This window comes from Oryzias latipes, chromosome 19, assembly GCF_053564925.1.
Source record: "Oryzias latipes strain Hd-rR chromosome 19, Olatipes_Hd-rR_3.1".
In the NCBI taxonomy this organism is placed as follows: domain Eukaryota; kingdom Metazoa; phylum Chordata; class Actinopteri; order Beloniformes; family Adrianichthyidae; genus Oryzias; species Oryzias latipes.
The window spans coordinates 28,949,695-28,966,448 of NC_136255.1; the positions used below are offsets into that span (position 1 = coordinate 28,949,695).

Here is a 16,754-nt window from a genome sequence, read left to right on the forward strand (position 1 = left end):
GCCGAAATGATATTGTGGTCATTGAGTAGTCCCGATTTATGAATTAAGCTTTCAAAATTTCTTTTTGCCATCATATTTATTGTAAGTCCACTCTTCGAATAAGTTGTAATCAGTGGGATTAACTGAGTACATTGCCCTGACTGTTTTTGTATGGTTTTTAAACATCTTCATAGGAATGATCGGGAATATCCCCTAGAACGTAAGGCAGTGAACAATGCTTTAACTGCTTCCCAAAAGTCTTGTGAGTTAGTGCAAATTCTTTTAAATCTGAGTAATTGGGATTTAATTAAGCCCCTAAATGTATGATTTGGATGATAACTTGTCTTGTGTAATAGTGCGTGGGTATCTGTTTGTTTGAAAAAAACTTTGATGTCTAGTGTGCTTGTTTTATTAAATGTTTCCCCTTTGAAAATTGTTGTGTCCAAAAAATCAATTGAATCTCTGTGATATATATGTTTGAGTCTGATTGAAGGATCATGTGAATCTAAAATTTTAATAAATTGTTGGAAATCCTCTGATGTGTGTGTCCAAACTCCAAAGATGTCATCCAGATATCTCAGATAAATGAATGGTGTCAATTTACATTTTGCCATGGCTTTCCTTTCCCAGTCAGCCATAAAAATGTTGGCATATGCCGGTGCAAATCTTTTGCCCATTGCTGTACCTTTAATTTGTAAATAAAATTGATTATTGAATTCAAAGCCATTCCTGGTTAAGTTAATTTCTAACAATTTTAAGATTTCTGGGTCAGGTGTGTTGGGGTCTGGGTGCTTTAAAAATATTTCTTTCACAGCCTTAAGTACAGCTCCAATGTCAATATTTGTGTATAAACTGTCTATGTCAATCGTGAACATGAATGAATTTTGTAGAATTTTTAGATTATTAATCAATTTGATGAAATGATGTGTCTTTTATATAAGATGGATGAAGTGTAGATAGTGGATTCAAATAATGATCAATGTATTCTGCTGTATGATAGGTCTCGCTCTCACAATCCGAGACTATTGGACGGCCTGGTGGGATTTCAAAGGGGACCGTCCACTTTTCAGGTTCTTTATGTATCTTAGGTAGTATGTAAAATCTACGTGGTCTTGGGTTCCCTTCCCCCTGTAAGTATGTCATTTGTTTTTTGTTAATGAATTTTTTTTTATATAATTGATTAAGAATTTCTGTGATGATTGGGACTGTTTGTAAGTAGATAGGATTTTCTAATTTTTTATAATAATTTTTATCCTCCAATTGTCTATTGACCTCCTTAATGTATTGATCTCTTCCCAGAATTACTATAACACTACCTTTGTCTGCTGGTTTGATTACGATATGTTTGTTTTCCTGTAATTGTTTCAATGCCTGCTCTTCCTCATTTGTTAAATTTGAAAAATTATTGTTCGTTCTGAAATATTTCTTCATATCTTTGTCATCTTTTCTAATCAACGCTAAAATTTCGGGGGGCAATTTTTCATCCGGAGGTTCCCACTCAGATTTAGGTAGAAAATTGAGTATGTCGTTATTATGACTGTTCTCAAAGTACAAGGATAGTTTTATTTTTCTATGATATGTTTGCAGGTCTAATTTTAATTGCTGTCTGTGTCCTTTATTAATCCCTATCGTTGGTATAAACGTCAAACCCTTTTCCAAAAGAGAGACTTGTGCCTTGGTGAGACAGAAATTTTTGGCCAAAATCATGACATTTTTTGGAACAGGTCCCCTAGTCCCCTCCTCAAAGAGGCTTGTGGGGATTATAAGTTTAAAAAGGAGACCCAATGATCCAACATGTTCCTTCCTGTTTCGTGCGTCCAATGAACACAATCAGTTCCCGTATGGAACTGTGCAGCTGGCAAAGCTGGAATAAATGGCATGTTCCTCACAATGTGTTCATTCAGCATCTTCATCGACTGTTGCTCAGCTGTTGGAAGTTTGTTGGAGTAGTTAACCACAGGGATCCATATTTCAGCATAAGGGAAACGTTTTTTTGCTTCCCTTACTGCAGCTTGCATTTGTTTGATTGCTGTTTCTCTGATCTTTTGACCCCTGCAGTTAATCCCAAAGGACAAGAGAACCTTTTCCACCATTATGCTGGATGTGGCCTTTGCCATGAGAGCCTGTGCGTGTCGAAAGTTGGCTCCGGGGTAACTATCAATCTGGAGGTCCTCGATGTAATATCCTGGGATTCTCGATAGATTGGAGTCCCCCAGTATTAGCCACCTTCTGTTTACGCTCAATTCCCACTCAATCATTTTTCGATTAGAGTTGGCATGGCGAGTAACAGCAGTCCTCCGAGTGTCCACAGTGGGAAGTGGTGGTATTTCCACATGTGAAGGTCCTGCTTGTGGTTCCTCCTCTTCCCTCTGATCATCATGATGGAGGGGGGAGGAGTTCAGGGATTCTGGATGCAACACAGGGCTTCTGTCGTTTTGCACCTCCAAATCCTCATCAAGCCAAAAAGGAGGTGGAGTTGGGCTGACTTCCCTTGTCTCAACCAGTGGGATCTGGGACTCCTCTGAGTCCGAACTGCTCTGGGAGTCCTCAGAATCTGATGTCTCTTCTGAGGATTCTATTTCCTGGTCTGCACGCTGACTCTGAGGGGAAGTCTGTGCCTCAATAGATCTTACTTGTGGGGCCGCGGGTGGGCCAGGTGTTTGGACCCGTCTTTTCTGTGTGCGTTGCGGCAATGGAGACAAAGTAGGATGATGTGTGAGTGTTTGAACATCCTGCTCAGTTTGCTGTTGTGCATCTCTAGTTGAGGCAGAATGGGTCTCTGCCCTGGGCTCCCTGTTTGGAGGTTGAGATGTTTGCTGCTCTGCACTCTCATTGTTTGCCGCCACCCTTCCAGTGATTAAGGCTTCTGCATGTTCAATCACATCCTGTGTGATCCGTTGGAAGTTCCTATAAGCCCATCTTTTTGCAACTTGAAAGGCCTCCTTCCAATCTGCAGGAAGATTGCTGTGAATCTCCCTGAGCATGTTGTTCAGCTGCTGCTTGTAATGTTCCTCCAAAATCAGCAGCGTGTTGTAACCCCAATTTTTGGCATTTCCCACAATCAAATCAGTGGTAGCAGCTGTTGGGGTTGCTGGTTTAATCATGGATACTAAAACATCCACCATGCGTGCGATCTGGCGTGGAGTTTGCTTTCCAGGTGCTGGAAAAACATTTTGCAGGTGATGAACCACCTTTATGATGGCATAAAGTATGCGGATCAGCTGTCCCATAGCTGGATCAGCTGGTTCCCTTCTGACATTTCCTGCTCTTTCCTGGTGGGAACGTGGTGGCCAGAATCCTCTGTTCCTCACCACTGCTGCATAGGACCTAAATTGTGGTCCCTGGTACTGGTTACCACGAAAGGGAGGCACTGGCTGATTAGGTGGAAGGACAGGGCCCCACCTCCTTGCAGAGGCAGGGGGTGCACGGTCCATCCCCTCGTGGAACCCAGCACCCTGCTCCCAGTGAGGCTGAAAGGCCTGGCGTGCGTCATTGCGACGGTTACGACGGGAGCCACCCAGCGTCCAGCCGCCGTCTGCCATGTTGTATTGTTGCCTTGGTTATTTTAATTTAATAAGTGTTGTGTGTATGTCGCGTTGTATAAATGATGTTAAATTGAATGAACTGAAAAAATAGTCAAATGGTTATTTTTAATTAAAACGAAAAGAAAAGAAAGGGTTAGGGTTAGGGGTTACGGTTAGGGGTTAGGGTTAGGGGTTAGGGTTAGGGTTAGGGTTAGGATTAGGTGTTAGGGTTGGGGAGAGAGCTCCACGCTGTAAACCTGGAACCCCCATATGTACAGACCATTTCTGTCTCCACTCAGATCTCGCCCTCCTCTCCAGACCATATAGAATACTTAAAATTTAGTATTTTTTGTGTTGAATCTAAATTCTCACAATCTGATTAGGCTTAGGGCCTTCAAGTCAGAGACGGTTAGGTTTAGGGGCAGAAATCTTTGGGCAGGGCCATATGGAGATGGATTGTGTCAATTATTGGTCTCCCTCTGCTGGACACAAAAATGAAAGGGGGTTACAAAATATGAATGTGTAGAGGGAATGTTTAGCATCTCCCTCTGCTGGACAATGGAAGGAAGAGCAGCCAAGCGTCACCTAAGAGAACAAAGATGGTTTTTTCTCATTAAGACCTTTTGGATGGAGGGTGTCTAATTTAGAAATCCAAATTCTTTCATTTTTTCTTCTCTCAGGGGTTGACCATCTGGGATTCATCTGAACGATCGTTGCTCTAACTGAATCCCATCCGTGAAGCATAAAGTGTTGGACCAGGTAAGTGTCTGTGTTTTTTTGTTTTGTGATGTTGTGTCTGTGTTGGGTGAATCTAACTAAGAGAGTGTTCCCAAGTTTGGCTCTAATTAAAATGTCCTTAAGATTTTTGTTTCTCCTGTAGGCTGGCAGAAATCTGTGCTCCTCGAGCAGCCCCTGGCCCTGAACAAGCTCCCGGAAGTTCCTCCTGAGGACTCTCACCATCCTGCACGTGGCTGCCGAATGTGTTGTGACAATGGGTAAAAGGGGGGCTGTATCAATAGGTTTAATTTCTTGAAATGACTTAAAACACTTTCTTAAAAAGGAGCGGGAATAACCCCTTGTGTATAATGCCGAAAAAAGAATTTTGGTGGCCTTTTTAAAGTCTGTCTGTTGGGTGCAGATTCTGTGGAAGCGGAGCAGCTGGGATTTAACCAGACCTGCAAATGCGTGTTTGGGATGAAAACTGGTTTTATGTAACAGTGCATGTGTGTCTGTGGGTTTAAAATAAACTTTAATGTCCAATGTGTGTGTGGTGTGAAAGTCACTTCCCTTAAATGTGGTCGTGTCTAGAAGGTCGACTGAAGAGGCGTGGCATGTTGATTTTAGTTTGATGGAAGGGTTGTGGCTGTTGAGAGTCCCCAGGAAGGTTCCAAACTCCTGCCCAGAGTGGGTCCACACGCCCCAGATGTCGTCGAGGTACCTGTAATAACAGAGCGGCTTTAAAGCACATTTCTGTAGTGCAGAGGATTCCCATTCTGCCATGAATATGTTGGCATAAGCCGGTGCAAATTTTTTGCCCATAGCTGTGCCCTTAATTTGAACAAAAAATTCTCCATTAAATTCAAAATCATTTCTGTTTAGATTAATCTCTAATAATTGGAGAAGTTCTTTATCTGGTCGTTTTTTGTCTGGGTATTTATGAAAGATTCTTTTAATACTGTCAATGCCCTCTTTGTGGTCAATATTGGTATATAAGCTATCAATATCCATAGTGAAAAGAAAAGAGTCTGCTGGGATTACTAGCTGTTTAATTTTTTCAATAAAATGATATGTATCTTTAAGGTAACTGTCATGTTTATTAGATAACGGATTCAGAAAAAAGTCCAAATATTCTGCTGTATAATAGGTTTCACTTCCACAGTCTGAAACAATGGGTCTGCCAGGAGGAATTTTAGATGGAACGGTCCATTTTTGGGGATCTTTATGGATTTTGGGTAACATATAAAACCATCTGGGCCTCGGTTGCGAGTTGCCCTGCAGGTAAGTTTTTTGTTTTTTATTAATAAATTTCTTTTTCAATAAATTATTAATAATTGTATCTACTAGGGGGATTGTATCTAAATAAATGGGTTTATTGAGTTTATGATAATAAGTTACATCATTTAACTGTCTGTAACCTTCATATAAATAATCTTTTTTATCCATAATTACTGTTACAATGCCCTTATCGGCTGGTTTAATAACTATATCCTTATTTTGGGCTAATTCTTTCAAAGCTTTGGTTTCCTCCCCATTCAAATTTGTAGTGTTATGAATGATTTTGAAATCATTCTCAAAGTATGAAATATCCTGGTCTATTAAACGGTTAATTTGTGGTGGGAGAGTAGCAGATGGGGGTGTCCAGTCAGATTTCAGTGTGAATGGCTGAGGTTGGATGCTGCTTTTGTCCTTATAGTGAACAGTTAACTTAATTCTGCGATAGTACTCCTGTAAATCATGTCTGGATTGAAAGGTCAAATTCTTACTGTTACATTTGGAAGGGATGAAAGTAAGACCTCTGCTCAGCAGGGAAAGCTGTGTAAGAGAAAGAACAAAGTTATCACATAGATTCATGACTCCATCTTTCCCCTCCCTCTGTGAGAGGCTTAGAGGGAGCTTCAGTTTAACCACGAAGCCCAGTGTTCCAGAATCCTCTTCGCGGTAGCTGCCGTCCAGTGGATGCTGTCAGTTTGGGTCTCAAAGAAGCCACTGAGTGGGGGGATGTAGTCTGTCAGTTCTTGGATGTGTTGATTTACATGGATAAGGACGGCTTTTTCATCTGGTGAAAGGTGAGGTGAAAAACTGACGTGAGGGACGAGGATCGTGGCGTCTGGGAATCTCTGTCCTGCTACAGTCAGGGCTTTGATCATCTCTTTCACTGGAGCTTTTTTATCCCTCTGGGATCTGTTGTTGAGGCCGAAGGACAGCAGGAGAACCTCTGGTTCCGTCTGGAAGGTGGCCGTCTTCAGGAGAAATTCTGCATGATGCCATCTGGCGCCAGGAAAACTGTCCAATTGTACATTTCCACCTTTGAAAGGTGGGAGGCGGCTGATGTTTGAGTCTCCTATGATGACCTTCTTCTGTTGTATGTGCAGGTGCCACTCTGTAAATTTGCGGGGTGTGTTGTCGTGTCGTGTTGGAGCACACACCTGCATTTCTGCTGCAGAAGTTGTCGTCTGCTCTGCTCGCTCGATGGCTAGGCGAGATTGCACGCTGGATCTCAGCTTGGAGAGAGTGGCAGGGGTGAGTGTGTGGTACCCTCTGCTCTCCATGGTGCTGGTTTGGACGGGAGGAGGAGGACTCCCTTCTCTGTGGGGGGAGCGTTGGCTTACTCTTCTCTGGCTCAGCGCTGTGATCTGCTCATCTGCTGGTTCTGGCTCCAGAGTGATTTCCTCTTCGGCTTCAGAGTCAGCCTTCTGCATGTTGAGAACTCGTACGACACTTTCTGCTGTAGAGCTTATTTGAGAGCGATTTATGCGTGGTGGAAGAGGGATTACAGGAGAAAGACGAAATGGGGATGTGGGAGGAGAAAGTTCTGTTTCACTTGCCTCCTCAAGGTCAAACAGAGGTGACCAGTCCTCCTGTTGTGGTTCTGTCATGGTCTCCACTGAAACCCGGGAGATTGGTGCAGGTGGAGGCGCTGCGTGGATTTGGGCGATCGTGGTGATCTGATGACCGCTGCTTTGTGGTGAAAGGGGTGGCCGTGCTGCAGCTGGGCTCCGTGGTCTCGTGGAGGGAGGCTGGTTCACTGGAGGTGATGATGGAGCCAGCTCAATCACAGCATGTGGGTCCTCTTCTGCTGTCTGGTCAGCTGTCTGCGTTGGGAGAGAAGAAACGGCAGCAGCAGGAAGAGGAGCAGGAGGTGCTGTTTCTGTCGTCCTGGCAATGATGACCGCCTGGGCACGGTCTATTGTATCCTGTGTCAGGCGTCTGCCTAAATTACATTTCGCCCACGTTGTGGCTATTTCAAAGGGGCCTCTCCAGTCCGGTGAAGGAAACTGGGTGAGCTTTTGAACTTCAGAGTCAATGTTCTTTTGATAATGCTCTCTGAGGATGAGAACGGTAGTGAAGGCCCAATTTCTAGCATTGCCGTCAATCAAAGTCTGTGTTTGTAGATTTAGGGATGCTGGTTTGATAATTGTAGCTAGATTGTTTGTTATTTTGTCCAGGGAGGGAGGGTGAGCCTTTCTGGACACATTGGTGAGGTGGTGTACAGCTTTAATCAGTCTGTTCATTACACGCACCTTCTCTGTGAAATCAGGGTCATTAGACTGTACCCTGTGGGGGGGGGCTTCATTCCGAGCACCTGCTGGTACAAAGACGTAGCGGCCATTTTGGTTGGAGGGACCGCGTGGCCTAGGTCTTGGCGGGTTAGGGTTAGGGTTAGGGTTAGGGTTAGGGTAGGGTTAGGGTTAGGGGTTAGGGGTTAGGGGTTAGGGTTAGGGTTAGGATTAGGTGTTAGGGTTGGGGAGAGAGCTCCACGCTGTAAACCTGGAACCCCCATATGTACACACCATTTCTGTCTCCACTCAGATCTCGCCCTCCTCTCCAGACCATATAGAATACTTAAAATTTAGTAATTTTTGTGTTGAATCTAAATTCTCACAATCTGATTAGGCTTAGGGCCTTCAAGTCAGAGACGGTTAGGTTTAGGGGCAGAAATCTTTGGGCAGGGCCATATGGAGATGGATTGTGTCAATTATTGGTCTCCCTCTGCTGGACACAAAAATGAAAGGGGGTTACAAAATATGAATGTGTAGAGGGAATGTTTAGCATCTCCCTCTGCTGGACAATGGAAGGAAGAGCATCCAAGCGTCACCTATGAGAACAAAGATGGTTTTTTCTCATTAAGACCTTTTGGATGGAGGGTGTCTAATTTGGAAATCCAATTTCTCTCATGTCTCCTTGGGTTAGGGTTGGGGTGAGGGTTCCAAGCTGTACGCCCGGAGCCCTCGTGCACGGACCATTTCTGTCCCCACGCAGATCTCGCTCTCCCCTCTGGGTAATATGAAATCAATTATTTTATTCAATCACAATCTAATTAGGTTTAGGGCTCTCAGGTTCAATTTGGTTAGGATTAGGATTAAAAATCTTTGGGGCAGGGCCATATGAAAATAGATTCTGGAAAAAGAATTTACAGGGGGTGAAAAAATCTGGTGATGGAGAGGGACTGTTTAGCAACTCCCTCTGCTGGCCGAAATGGGGAAGAGCGGTTAAGTGTCTCTAATTAGAATAATGGTGTTTTTTTCTCATTCAGGCCTCTAGGATGGAGGGTGTCTAATTTGGAAATCCAATTTCTCTCATGTCTCCTTCTCTCAAAGGTTGACCATCTGGGATTCGTCTGCACGGCTGTTGCTCTGACTGAATCCCATCCGTGGGAAATGAAATGTTGTACCAGGTAAGTGTCTGTGTTTTTATGTTTTGTGATGTTGTGTCTGTGTTGGGTGAATCTAACTAAGAGAGTGTTTCCAGTCTCCCCAACGTACTGTATCCCACAGGTGGAGCAGGTGATAACATAAATGCAGTTTTGAGAGTGGGGGCTCCCCCTGCATAGAGACGGAAACACATTTTTGTTGTGGTGGCTGCAGATCCAATCCATATGTTTGAAAAAAGAGGTGAGTGCTCTGGATTTTGGTTGTGTAGGGGGAGGAAGTTTGGCTCTAATTAAAATGTCCTTAAGATTTTTGTTTCTCCTGTAGGCTGGCAGAAATCTGTGCTCCTCGAGCAGCCCCTGGCTCTGAACAAGATCCCGGAAGTTCCTCCTGAGGACTCTCACCATCCTGCACGTGGCTGCCGAATGTGTTGTGACAATGGGTAAAAGGGGGGCTGTATCAATAGGTTTAATTTCTTGAAATGACTTAAAACACTTTCTTAAAAAGGAGCGGGAATAACCCCTTGTGTATAATGCCGAAAAAAGAATTTTGGTGGCCTTTTTAAAGTCTGCCTGTTGGGTGCAGATTCTGTGGAAGTGTGAAGGAAATTGTTTTAGTATTATCATTGTGTAAATGTATTTGGTTAAATGTATGTTTAAATGTTAACTCAGATTGACCTTTTTACCTCTTCTGAAAACAGTTGTGTGTTTGTTCATCTGCTTCTCATCCCCCACCCAGGATGAGGGGTTTACGACACACTGTCCTGAGCTGATAAGGAATACTGTTTGAAGTTAGAATCCAACCAAAAGGGTCATTATACGACACCCCCTAATGAACTTTTCCTCTTTGTCTTGAAAATGTTACCTCCTTCTTGTGTTCTTAATAAAAGCATCACGAGGAGAGGCAGACCTTTGAGAAGAGAAACGTGGTGGACCTTTTCCAACACATTTGCTCCTCTCCCTCGTGCATGAGAAACTTGATTCTTGTTGTGGTTTGTTGTTTATAATTGTGTTTTTCTTTAATGTCTAGATGCATTTATCTGACATTCTTTGGTCCTTCGAGCCGGATGACAACATGTCTGCGTCCTTGGGGGAGGACCATGCCGATTGAAGTCTGTGCACAGCCCGTGAGACCAGGTCTCCGGAGGAAAGTCCGTCGTACTGAATTCTACGCCGGCCAATCGACTGGTCTGATCCCTGGGTCCGGATTGACGTTATTCGTTAACCAGTCAGACCACAACGACAAGGCAAGTAAAGCGCTTTTTCAGGGGTTCAAGTCCCCGAAGTGGCCCAGAATTCTGAGGGACAGGTTCAAGTCCTGTTGCCTAAAACACGTGTGGGTTTGGAGTCCCGGAAAAGTCCAGAATTCTGTATAAAGGTGTAGGTTCGAGTCCTGCAGCCTAAAACGCGTAAGAGGGTTCAAGTCCCTAAAAGGCCTATTAAAATTTAAAAATAAATAAAAAATAACGTTTTTTTGGGTGTGAATGTGTGTGCATGTGTGAAAGGAGTGAACTTGTTCGAAGCAGTGGGCAGCTGGAAACCTTGCGGTGTTAACACAAGGCTGCTTGTTGACGTAGAACAAGATTTCATCTCATTAGGCTTTAGGTGAAAAGAACCCAGAGTCTAAAACGGGTTTTGCTCCTGGGAGGACCCTAAACGTGTGACCGGATCAGACAATAGGTCTGACCTAGAAGCTTGTTGCACGGGGAGTGAAATTCGGTCCTGAGAGAAATTCTCTGTTGGTTCTGATCACACTCTGTGACTAACGTAAATAGAAAAAAATAGGAAAAATTAAAGAATGGGGGAATTCAAATAAAAAAGTTGAATTGACATGAGATTAAAAATATATGGAAAGAGGTTCATCCAGGTTCAACTACATTCTTGATAAAATGGGATAAAAACTAGGATTTTAAGGGGAATCTTGGAGTGCAGGCATGTACTGAATTAGTTCAAAGGTTACAAATTAAAAACAGAATTAAAAACTAAAAAAGAAACAAAAAAATAGTGAAGAATTAATTTGTGCAAAACTGTGCTTAAATGAAGAAACGAAAAATAAAGAATGGCATTCAGAAAAGTAAAACTAGAGATAAATCAGATGTGAGACTCAGACCCCTGCAACAGCTGGCTGCAGCAGGCTGCAGACCGAGCAGGGGCGGGATGAAAGGGGGGGAGAGCAGAAACCAGCTGATTTCTCACCTCCTCCCTACCAGGGGACAAATTCTCTTCTGTTGACGGGTTTTTACCCACCAGTGACTGATTTAAATAAACTAGAAAGACAAAAAAATGATTTTAAGAGGAAAAGGGAAAAAACTTGAATGGAGTAAAACTATGGGGGTTGGTTTGGAAGAAGCTGGAGAGTCATCTAAAGTTGCATAGACATTTCCAATGATTGAAGTGTCCAATCCCAGAGCTGGAGAAGATGGCCAGAGGCCTACACTTCTTTTGTTTAGCACCTGGACATTAGAGGATGTTAAAAAGGCAGTAGAGGGAGTTATCTCTCACAGGGAAAATCCACAGGATTTTCATGGGCAAATGATGGAAGTTCAGAGAGCTTATCATCTGAATGGCATTAAATGTCAGGAAGTATGTATGACTGCTATGAAAGCAGACTGGGCAAAAGTAAAGGAATCCTATGGATGATGACGATCCACCCAGACCTCTTCCGCATAACAGTCTAAGAGTTAATTCAAAGTCTTACACTTTTAGGACAAAGAATTAGAGAAGCCTTTCCAATGAGACCTGATTATGGAAAGATTGGTCAAACTAAACAAAAATATGGAGAATTAGAGTCTGATTTTAGAGTCAGATTTAAAGAAGTTTTTAAAGCTAATTGTGGACTCAGAGATAATGATGATGGTGCCTATAGGCAGCAGCTGAAACAAGCTTTACTGCAAGCTATGAGACCAGAGATTGCAGACTAGATAAGGAAACTTTACGTTGATCTACCAACAGGAGCACTACAACAGTTTATGAATTTTGCTGTTCATGCAGAAAAAGTGATGGTGAATAAAAAGAAATTTAGGAATCAAAGTGAACATACATTTTGGCAGGAGGAAAGTAGTGATGTGTTTTTTGGAAGGAATGTGAACAGAGGAAGAAATCGTGGTCGTGGAAAAGGAAATTTTAAAGAAAATTTTTGAAGAAGGTTTAGAGGAAGTAGCAACAGAGGGTCAGAGCAAGTTGATGATGGATGTTGGATTTGTGGACAGAGAGATCATTGGGAGAGAGAGATTGTCCTGAAAGGAAGAAATCAGATTGATTAGATGGTAAAAGAAATAACAAGATAAAAGATGAATCTGAACCAGAAATTCAACCAATTGGTGATGAATTTTTAGATCTCACTGAAAGAGAAATAGTTTTTGTTGATGGGTCAGCAAAGAAAGATGAAACAGGCAGAAACAAAGTGGGTTTTGCTGTTGTAACTCAAGATAAGGTTTTGAAGGCAGGACCCCTGCGTGGAAATTACTCAGCACAATCAGCAGAGTTGACAGCCTTAACTGAAGCATGCAAACTGTTTAAAGATAAGCCAGTTACAATCTACACTGATAGCCAATATGTGTTTGCTACAGTGCATTTGTTTTGTCAACAGTGGAAGAACTCAGGGTTAAGACATCAACAGGAAAACCAGTAACGCATGTAGACTTACTGAAAGAATTATTGACTGCTGTAATGTTACCATCTAAAGTAGCAATATGTAAATGTGAGACACACACACGAAGAACAGATCATAATTCTAAAGCTAATTCCTTTGCAGATGTAACAGCAAAGCAAGCTGCAACAAAAGATGTAGAAAAATGCACAAATGAGGATGTGACTGCAGATGCAACCGCTGATGTTTTAAAAGAAATGCCACCCAGTGCACCACAACAAGAAAAAAAATTTGGTTGAAAAAGGGAGCAAAGTTGGAACAAAGTCTTTATGTCAGCACAGAAGGAAAACCTATTTTACCAAAATCTATGTACAAATGGGCAGCAATTTTGAGTCATGGGCTTTGCCATGATTCAACAGGGGGGATGGTGAACTTATTAGAGAAATATTAAACAACTTATGGATTTATGCTCTATAAACTCTATAAAAAAAATTTTGTAAACAATGTGTTACATGTATGCATCATAATCCCCAAGGCAATGTTAAATTTAAGAGAGGAAGATTTTCTGAACCAACTTTTCCTTTCCATACAATCCATACGGATTTTTTTGAATTGAATAAAAGCAAAGGATTGAAATATTGTTTAGTGATTATTGATGCATTTTCCAAATGGGTTGAAATTTTTCCATGTGCAACACAAGATGCTATTACAGTAGCTCAAGCTATTTGTAAAAGAATAATCCCAACTTTTGGCATACCACAAGTGATAAGAAGTGATAATGGTACACATTTTGTAAATCAAGTGATAGACAAAATGGCTCAACATCTTTGTTTTGATCTAAAGAGACATTGTAGTTATCACTCACAGAGTGCAGGATTAGTTAAGAGAACTGATAGCACTATCAAATCAAAGTTAAAGAAATGCATGGAAGAGACAAACAGACAGTAGCCTGACTGCATAGACTTAGTTCAACTAAGCATGCGTATCACACGCACAGCAGGTCAACCTTTAACGCCTTTTGAAATGTTGTATGGACGTTCTTATAGGTTACCAGACATTGATCCTACACAGCAACATTCTCCAGATGATGATGCAAATTTAGTGGATTATTTGAGAAAAATGTTTACCACTAAAGATGTGCAAAGGACAAATCAAGTGCCAGATTCCTTTTCACTTCACCAGTGCAGGTTGGTGACTGGGTGTTTGTGGAGGCCATAAAAAGGAAGTGTTGGTCCAGCCCACGGGGGGAAGGGCCATTCCAAGTCCTGCTGACTACACCAACAGCTGTAAAGATTGCTGAAAGGACGTCTTGGATCCATCTATCAAACTGCAAGAAAAAGCATCTGGGTGAGGCTAATTCCAACTGCTAGGTGGGGAAGTCTGACTACAAAGGGAGGCAGCCGTATAGAAGCTGCTTGTCTCAACGTCAGCGAAGCCGAGAGATCCACCTAGTTTTAGGGAAGAAAGCACACCAGATCTCTTTTGCACTACACGGATCCTACACTGTTAGAGGACTTGAGGAGGTGATGTGCTAGTAACCTCTCCCTTCCGAAGATAGGTACATATCCACCATGGCGTGTCCAACTGGGTAAAGAGACATTTTATTGTTTACTGTTCCTGCTACTCTCAGCAGGAGCCACCACATGGATTTGATTCTTTTGGAATCGTTATCCACCCGCAAGAAGAACCACCAGTGAGGAAAGACTAAACATTTCTCGACGATGGCTGAGTATTGATGAACATGATGTTTTGAATAGTCCAAAAATGAACATAACTCACCTGTATATGACAAATTCTTGGTATAGGTATGTTATGTTACTGACTAAAGAAAGGAATAGATCTGATTGCTATGTTTGTTCTGTAATTCCAGCTTCATCCCTACATCCTAATTTGCAGGCAAAGCAATTTTCTGAGTGGAAAAGCGACTGTGTTATTGAATATAGTACCAGAGGGTATATTAGTACTGGAGCTGTCACCACTTCAAATGGTACTCTTGTAAGACGGAGTTGCAAGAGTTTGTATTAGTTTAAAAAACTGAAATTGACAAAATCATTAGCTCCATATGCTAGTGTGGAACCAGGAACTGTGTTTCCACATTGCGTAACTAAAAATGGCAAAGAGTTTTTAGGAACTTTGCCGACAAAGATGTGTCATGAACTTCTTGTTCCCTTCACAGTCCAGATAATCAATGACAGAGTTTCCCATGGTTATGCTGTTCCCTACCCCAGAGGACGTTGTGTTGAATCTAATCCAGATTTGATGCCAGGTAACAATGGTACTTATGTGGTTCATCAAATGTTTTGGTTATGTGGGCAGGCCCTCTACCTCAGTCTGCCTAGAGACTGGAGTGGGATTTGTGTTTCTGTAAAGGTCACAGGTCACACTTTCATAGTTTCTGCAGTCCATGAGCCTCACCTGAACCATAGACATAACCTTATTTTTTTTTTTATTTTTATTTTTTTTTAACTTGTCCTGTCCAACAGCTAGGCAAACAGATGAGAGCTGAGGGCCTCTTGTGTTGGACATATTTTATTTTAACAAGAGGGGTTATTCATCTTCAGACAAACCAAAGGTATGTCTGAATAAACCCCTTTTGTAATTGAGGCCAAAATTTATTAATTTCAATCATGTTTGAAAATCTTTGGTGTTGGACCGGACGGAAAAGGAAAGAGGGGAAGAAGAGAGAGGGACGTTAGAGAGAGGGGGGGGTAGGAGGGTGATAATAGGAGGGGAAGGGGGGTAAGACCATGAAGCAGCATAGAGCAGACAGGTTTACTGGTTGTTTATCGTTACGGTACGGTTCAAATGTAGTACAAAAAGGGCGGGGCCTGTTCACACACACTCAAATATTATCAACACACCTGCTAGCCGCAAAAATGTCCACATGTCAACATGCACACAAAACAGATAGTGTTCACGAACGCATACCTATGCCTTTAAACCAACTAGTGTGAAATCTTTCATTCATTCAATCATGCAAACTATTAGTGCAAAGGTGAGCTAACACCTGTGCTCAGGTGAGTGTTTATGTTCTTCTAAAATGGATGGTGGAATGTGAAAAGAAGGAGGAGGAGCGCCCAGCCACCCCCACACCCATACCCCCGCCGCAGCAGCAGCGGCAGCCGGAATTCCCCCAACGCCACACGGGAACAGGCAGGGAACAACCGCCCCCCGGGCGACCAAGACCGCCACCCAGGCCAGGGCCAGCCGGACCGCCGCGAGGCCCCCAGAGCCAGAGAGCAGGGAGGCGCAGAGGGAAAGAGAGCGCCGCCCCAGCCCAGCCAGGAAAGCAGCCCCCCGCCGCGCCGGAAGAGCCCAACGCAGGGCCCCACCGGAGAGGGACGCCCACAGCCCCAGACGAGCACCCCACCACCACCCAGGAGTTCCGGGCATCCCCCCGCCCCGACCCCAGGTACGAGCCAGGACCCCCCAAGGGAGACCCGCTCCGCACTCCAGGCAGCCACCCACCCGGCCCACGGTTGGTCCAGGTAGGAGCAAGGCAGGGGCCCGCCGCCCCCGCCCAGGAGGGGGGAACCCCGGGGAAAAAAGGGCGGCCCACAAGGGATGTTATAAATATGGCCCGACCAGGCTCGGCCATGTTGGAAGTTTGGCGGGGCCCAGCGCCCAGGGGCAAGGACCAGGACCCACCCCCCAGGGACACGAACACCCCCGGTTCAGGTGTAATATGAACCCCCCCACCGTGCGGAGAGAGCACCGCCGGGCCCAGGGAGCCGGCACCCAAGGGACACGGCCGCCATCGCCAAGGGGCCCGCACCCCCCACCAGGGAAGGGGTAGGGGACAGATGGACCCAGGTCCCACCTTCCTTGTAAAATGTGTGTGCGTGTATGGGTGTTTGAGAGGGTGTTTGTGTGCATGTGTGTGTGTTTATGTTTGAATGTATATATTGAAGGGGGAGGGGTGTGTGTACTAAGGGGGGTGCAGATAAAATTGGCGAGTAGGGCACTAAGGGGACATCTCCTGATTACTCACAGTGATGTCCCCTCACCCTCCACACCAAGGGGCCCTAAATGTCTAAGGTGCGGTTAAAATTGGCGGGTAGGGTGCCAGGAGGACATCTGCTGCTTGCTTGCAGTGATGTCCAAGCACCCCCCCTACCAAGGACCCTACATGTCTAAGGTGCAAATAAAACCGAAAGAGGGGGGGCCCACTCCATACGGCAACCATAGGAGGGGGGCCACTCCCAAGTAGCCCCCCCCCAAGGCGCATCGCAGGCTAGACCCCCCACCCCCTCACCCTAATATGAGGTTATATAAGGAAGGGGGTAAGTTGGGG

At 43.9% G+C, this 16,754-nt stretch overlaps 1 long non-coding RNA gene across 3 annotated transcripts; it reads left to right on the plus strand.

The window, feature by feature from the left end:
- Positions 1-6,295: 6,295 nt before the first annotated feature.
- Positions 6,296-13,689, plus strand: LOC144988059 (uncharacterized). 3 transcript variants are annotated; one of them, XR_013651811.1, is made up of 5 exons: positions 6,296-6,743; positions 8,822-8,898; positions 8,973-9,115; positions 9,200-9,314; positions 9,902-13,689. It is a non-coding gene; the product is annotated as an uncharacterized LOC144988059 (long non-coding RNA). The 3 variants fall into 3 exon arrangements; XR_013651809.1 differs by lacking the exon at positions 9,902-13,689 and having other exon boundaries at positions 9,200-9,852; XR_013651810.1 differs by lacking the exon at positions 9,902-13,689 and having other exon boundaries at positions 8,999-9,115; positions 9,200-9,852.
- The last annotated feature ends 3,065 nt before the right edge of the window (positions 13,690-16,754 follow it).